We start from the raw sequence: 7321 nt of genomic DNA on the forward strand, positions 1-7321 counted from the left end.
CTATACATACTACAAACTTTGTTCAAAATAGATACTGCCAACTGACAACCATCCAATACTCCTAGTCTTATACATACTGCACACACTCGTAAACGAAACCCTCATTAAAACAATACATCAACTAGCAATATATTTTGGTCCAGTGATGCTGAAGACTGAACACCCCCATCCTGAAGGAAGTGACCGAACTAAGTAGGTTTTTGTTTTCAATTTAAGTTTGTGCATAGACCAACTAATGTTGTTGCTGACCTGCGTGTAAAAAATGCTTTGCCTGAGCGGCAAAGGTGTGCCAGGATAAATATGAATCCTAGCTTCATTTTCAGCCTTTAGTATGACTATAGCTATGTACTTATTCAGTAATGAAAAGCTCCTGGTTCGGAAAAAGGTGCACATGCATGAAACAAGGATCTAGCAAAACAAACATTTAAATATTGTCAATTCTTCAAACAGAATAAAAATAAGCAGATGGAGCAACACATCTCCGTTTCTAAGAAGTACACAAGCTACAAATTTCATATTCAGGAAAGAGGAACCAAGACATAACCAAGAAAAAGAAAACATAGGATCCATAAACGTAAGATTCTATGAATTGATGAGGCAGCACTAACCTCATCAAAGCTTTTCCCATCATGAATGGCATGTTCGTGTCTCTCTTCTCTGAACCGTTTAAAGAGTTGTTCTTGTATATGATTGCTAAGCACGACCCTTGGCGGATATTTAGTCCCAAGAACAACACTTTAGGGCAAGTACATTTTGCTTCTTTAGAATCACCCCTTTTGAAAATTAAAAAGGGCACAAACCTGATGCTTCTAGTGTTCACATTTGTCACACATAACCCACCTTAGAGCCAATCAATTAAAACATATTAGCATGAACAAAAAAAAAGTTTAGAGAATTCAATTATGAAGGTTCGCCTTAGGAAATTGATTACCTTTCCACCTGAATCGTGCAACTGCGAGTCTCGTTGTAACACATGATACAGAAATTGTGGCAAATCTCAGTAGCAGCAGCAGTATAGTATGATGCATTTCGTTTTGTCTGAGCAACACAAGGACAACAATTAATTGGTGGAGGCTCAAAATAAAACTTATCTACTTTGCAAAGAAACTTCTTGATAGAACATGTTGCCTTCATGCCTCTTTTCATATCATCAATGACTGAATGATCATAATTTCCTTGATCCTCATAATTGAATGTTGTGTGTCACTGGACTCACACCCTGGCCAACACAGCAACAACATCATCAGGTCATTAGAAGCAAGAAACAATGTCGGTATACAACAAAGCATAGCAGCATATTACAAGATACAAGCGCAAAGCTGCAGCATGCCATCAGTGGCAAGCACCCAGCGACATCAAGCACCCACACAAGACACACACACACACACACACACGCAGCAAGCAGGGCGAGAGGAGCGGAGAATAGATACCTTGCCGGTGACAGGATTCCTGGCAGCTGCGGCAAAGATGACTCGTGGTGGTGATGGAGGTGAGTCGAGACGGCGACCAGGGCGACTCCACGCGACGGCTAGCGAACCCAAGCGGCAGCGGCACTTCTTGGCGCAGCACGGTGATGGTTTACAACGGATGTGTATAAAGTGCTTGGCGATCTTCTCCGTGGTGAGTGCGACACCAACCCCTACACGTTGATGAGAAGATAAGAGCGGTGGAGGGCAAGGCGGACAGCAGGGAGGAGACCTGCGGTGAAGGGCATCGAAGGTGGCAGTGACCTGCGGCGAAGGGCGGCTCCGGGGCGGCGGCTGGGGGACCTGCGGGCCGCGGCGAAGGGCGGCTCCGGCGGCGGCTCGGCGACCTACGGCCCGCGCCCGGCTGTGGGAGGAACGGCGCAGAGACGCGAGGTCATGCGGGAAGAACGACGCGAGGCGTGAGGTCGTGGGGGTGTGGCGAGAGGTCGTGCGAACATTTTTTTTAGCGATCAGGCTTAATTGCGTGGTTTGTTACGTTAAACATTGGAGGATTAAATGCCATTAGATCTTGTTGATGGACGAGTCTGATTGTTTGATTATCCATCCTCTTTTTTTTATAGGATAGTAGATAGTAGATGATGTGTGAGTCGATGTGCTGGACTGTATGATTATGACCAACTGTCAAACGAGAATCCGATGCACTTCGACAGCTACAGTATTATAAGGTTCTTAAATGTCTCCGGCCAATTTCGTTAGTGGTTGCTACTATTCCAACACGCGGAGTTGCAGACATTGAGACACATGTTCATATCTTTCCCTGGAAAACTCATACTCCTTCCGTCTCAAATTAAGTGAGTGACTAAACTTTATACTAACTTTGTACTAAAGACTAATACTTCTTTGTCCCAAAAATTTTGTCTTAAATTTGTCTAAATACGGATGTATCTAGTTACATTTTAGTGTTAGATACATCTGTATTTAAACAAATATAAGACAAGAATTTTGGGACGAAGGGAATACAAAGTTGAGTCATTTATTTTGGGATGGAGGGAGTATTAACTTAACGCAAAGAGAGCCTTGGCTCAGTGGTTGGGCATTGTAGTTGTGCAGCCTAACGACCTGAGTTCAATTCCTAGAATTGACAGGTGATGCATAGGGATTTTCTCCTATTTATTGAGGATCAAGTTTGGTGTGTGGTGAAACCACTCATCCAAAAATATCTTGATACTCATTTAAAACAAATCTAAGGACCATGTATCTTGATACTCATACTAAAATGGCTGTATGCATCCTTAGGCGGTGCAGAGGCCGGGAAAGTGAAATCCCCCCCCCCCAATTTTAAGGTAGCGACTCCTCCCGTGTCGCCCCTGCACGACGACCAGGGTGTTGGAAATATGCCCTAGAGGCAATAATAAATTGGTTATTATTATATTTCCTTGTTTATGATAATCGTTTATTATCCATGCTAGAATTGTATTGATAGGAAACTCAGATACATGTGTGGATACATAGACAACAACATGTCCCTAGTAAGCCTCCAGTTGACTAGCTCGTTGATCAATAGATGGTTACGGTTTCCTGACCATGGACATTGGATATCGCTGATAACGAGATCACATCATTAGGAGAATGATGTGATGGACAAGACCCAATCCTAAGCCTAGCACAAAGATCGTGTAGTTCGTATGCTAAAGCTTTTCTAATGTCAAGTATCATTTCCTTAGACCATGAGATTGTGCAACTCCCGGATACCGTAGGAGTGCTTTGGGTGTGCCAAACGTCACAACGTAACTGGGTGGATATAAAGGTACACTACAGGTATCTCCGAAAGTATCTGTTGGGTTGGCACGAATCGAGACTGGGATTTGTCACTCCGTGTAAACGGAGAGGTATCTCTGGGCCCACTCGGTAGGACATCATCATAATGTGCACAATGTGATCAAGGAGTTGATCACGGGATGATGTGTTACGAAACGAGTAAAGAGACTTGCCGGTAACGAGATTGAACAAGGTATCGGGATACCGATGATCGAATCTCGGACAAGTATCACACCGCTAGACAAAGGGAATTGTATACGGGATTGATTGAATCCTTGACATTGTGGTTCATCCGATGAGATCATCGTGGAGCATGTGGGAGCCAACATGGGTATCCAGATCCCGCTGTTGGTCATTGACCGGAGAGTTGTCTCGGCCATGTCTGCATGACTCCCGAGCCCGTAGGGTCTACACACTTAAGGTTCGATGACGCCAGGGTTATAGGGAAAGTATGTACACGGTTACCGAATGTTGTTCGGAGTCATGGATGAGATCCCTGACGTCACGAGGAGTTCCGGAATGGTCCGGAGGTAAAGATTGATATATAGGAAGTATGGTTTTGGCCACCGGAAGTGTTCCGGGCATCACCGGTAGTGTACCGGGACCACCGGAGGGGTCCAGGGGTCCACCAGGTGGGGCCACCAGCCCCGGAGGCATACATGGGCCAAGTGTGAGAAGGGACGAGCCCCTAGGTGGGCTAGGGCGCCTCCCCACCAAGGCCCATGCGCCTAGAGAGAAGAAGGGGGCAAACCCTAAGGGCAGATGGGCCCTAAGGCCCATGCCTGGTGCGCCTCCCTCTCCCCCCCACTTGGCCGCCACCCCAGATGGGGATTGGGGCTGCCGCCACCCCTAGGGTGGAAACCCTAGGTGGGGGCGCAGCCCTCCCTCTCCCCCTATATATAGTGGAGGCAAAGGGGCAGCCCAACACATGAAGTCCTTCCTCTGTTGGCGCAGCCCTACCCCTCTCCCTCATCATCTCTCGTAGTGCTTGGCGAAGCCCTACTGGAGTCCCGCGCTCCTCCACCACCACCACGTCGTCGTGCTGCTGTTGGATGGAGTCTTCCCCAACCTCTCCTTCTCCCCTTGCTGGATCAAGGCGTAGGAGACGTCACCGGACTGCACGTGTGTTGAACGTGGAGGTGCCGTCCGTTCGGCACTAGGATCATCGGTGATTTGGATCACGACGAGTACGACTCCATCAACCCCGTTCACTTGAACGCTTCCGCTTAGCGATCTACAAGGGTATGTAGATGCACTCTCCTTCCCCTCGTTGCTAGATTACTCCATAGATTGATCTTGGTGATGCGTAGAAAATTTTATATTCTGCTACGATCCCCAACAGTGGCGTCATGAGCTAGGTCTATGCGTAGTTTCTATGCACGACTAGAACACAAGTTGTTGTGGGCATCGATTTTGTCAATTTACTTGCCGTTACTAGTCTTATCTTGATTCGGCGGCATCGTGGGATGAAGCGGCCCGGACCGACCTTACACGTACTCTTACGTGAGACTGGTTCCACCGATTGACATGCACTAGTTGCATAAGGTGGCTAGCGGGTGTCTGTCTCTCCCACTTTAGTCGGATCGGATTCGATGAAAAGGGTCCTTATGAAGGGTAAATACAAATTGGCATATCACGTTGTGGTTTTCGCGTAGGTAAGAAACGTTCTTGCTAGAAACCTATACCAGCCACGTAAAAACTTGCAACAACAATTAGAGGACGTCTAACTTGTTTTTGCAGCATGTGCCATGTGATGTAATATGGCCAAAAGGATGTGATGAATGATATATGTGATGTATGAGATTGATCATGTTCTTGTAATAGGAATCACGACTTGCATGTCGATGAGTATGACAACCAGCAGGAGCCATAGGAGTTGTCTTAATTTATTTATGACCTGCGTGTCAACATAAATATCATGTAATTATTTTACTTTATTGCTAAAGCGTTAGCCATAGTAGTAGAAGTAATAGATGACGAGACAACTTCAAGAAGACACGATGATGGAGATCATGATGATGGAGATCATGGTGTCATGCTGGTGACAACGATGATCATGGAGCCCCGAAGATGGAGATCAAAAGGAGCAAAATGATATTGGCCATATCATGTCACTATTTGATTGCATGTGATGTTTATCATGTTTTACATCTTATTTGCTTAGAACGACGGTAGCTTAAATAAGATGATCCCTCACTAAAATTTCAAGAAAAGTGTTCCCCCTAACTGTGCACCATTGCGAAGGTTCGTTGTTTCGAAGCACCACGTGATGATCGGGTGTGATAGATTCTAATGTTCGAATACAACGGGTGTAAGCCAGATTTACACACGCAATACACTTAGGTTGACTTGATGAGCCTAGCATGTACATACATGGCCTCGGAACACGGAAGACCGAAAGGTCGAGCATGAGTCGTATAGAAGATACGATCAACATGAAGATGTTCACCGATGTTGACTAGTCCGTCTCACGTGATGATCGGACACGGCCTAGTTGACTCGGATCATGTTTCACTTAGATGACTAGAGGGATGTCTATCTGAGTGGGAGTTCATTAAATAATTTGATTAGATGAATTCAATTATCATGAAGATAGTCTAAATTGTCTTTGCAAATATGTTGTAGATAAATAACTCACGTTGTAGCTCTCTGTTTCAATACGTTCCTAGAGAAAGATTAAGTTGAAAGATATTGTAAGCAATGATGCGGACTAGGTCTATAGTCCGAGGAGTGTCCTCACTGCTACACAGAAGGCTTACGTCTTTGATGCACCGCTCGATGTGCAAACCCCTACAACGTCGTCTGTGGATGTTGTGAACACCTGACAGACACATCCTGATGACTACTTGATAGTTTAGTGCACCATACTTTACGGCTTAGAATCGGGATTCTAATGACGTTTTGAATGCCATAGAACATATGGGATGTTCCAAGAGCTGAAATTGGGATTTCAGGCCCATGTCCGTGTTGAGAGGTGTGAGACCTCTGGCAGGTTCTTTTGCCAGCAAGATGGAGGAGAATAGCTCAGCTAGTGAGCATGTGCTTAGAATGTCTGGGTGCTACAATCACTTAAATCAAGTGGGAGTTAAACTTCCAGATAAGATAGTGATTGATAGAGTTCTCTAGCCACTATCACTAAGCTACCAGATCTTCATGATGGACTATGACATGAAAGGGATGGAGTTGATCCCGGAGCTGTTCGCGGTGCCTAAGACCGCAAAAGGTAGAAATCAAGAAGGAGCATCAAGTGTTGATGGTTTAACAAGACCACTGGTTTCAAGAAGGGCAAGGGCTAGAAGGGAAACTTCATATGGATGGCAAACTAGTTGCCGCTCCAGTGAAGGAACCCAAGGTTGAACCCAAACCCGAGACTGAGTGCTTCTATTGTAAGGGGAACGGTCACTGGTAGCGGAATTACCCCAAATGCATGGTAGATAAGAAGGTTGGCAACTTCAACAAAGTATATACGTGTTATTAATGTGTACCTCACTAGTACTCCTGGTAGCACCTAGGTATTGGATAATGGTTCAGTTGCTATTATTGGTGACTTGAAACAAAAGCTACGGACTAAACGGAGACTGGCTAAGGGCGAGGTGACGATGTGTGTTGGAAGTGTTTCCAAAGTTGATGAGATCACCATCGCACGCTCCATCTGCCTTCGGGATTAGTATTGAACCTAGATAAATGTTATCAGGTGTCTACGTTGAGCATGAATATGATTAGATCATGTTCATTGCAATACGGTCATTCATTTAAGTTAGAGAATAATGGTTATTCTGTTTACATGAATGATACCTTTCATGGTCATGCACCCTATGTGAATGGTTCATTGAATCTCGATCGTGGTAATACACATGTTCATGCCAAAAGGATGTAGAGTTAATAATGATAGTACCACTTTCTCGTGGCACTGCCGCTTAGGTCATATTGGCGTAAGATGCATGAAGAAACTCCATGTCGATGGATGTTTGGAGTCACTTGATTTTGAATCACTTGACACATGCGAGCCATGCCTCATGGGCAGGATGACTAAGACCCCGTTTTCAGGTACAACGAAACGGGCAAGTGACTTGTTG

The 7321-nt window shown here is 45.3% G+C and overlaps 1 long non-coding RNA gene across 1 annotated transcript; it reads right to left on the reverse strand.

Moving 5' to 3' along the window:
* Positions 1–1075: 1075 nt before the first annotated feature.
* Positions 1076–1885, reverse strand: LOC123154614 (uncharacterized). Its single transcript, XR_006476943.1, has 3 exons — positions 1731–1885; positions 1431–1639; positions 1076–1219 (listed from the first exon to the last, which is right to left on the reverse strand). It is a non-coding gene; the product is annotated as an uncharacterized lncRNA (long non-coding RNA).
* Positions 1886–7321: the final 5436 nt, after the last annotated feature.

Source organism: Triticum aestivum, chromosome 7A (genome assembly GCF_018294505.1).
Source record: "Triticum aestivum cultivar Chinese Spring chromosome 7A, IWGSC CS RefSeq v2.1, whole genome shotgun sequence".
Taxonomy (NCBI): domain Eukaryota; kingdom Viridiplantae; phylum Streptophyta; class Magnoliopsida; order Poales; family Poaceae; genus Triticum; species Triticum aestivum.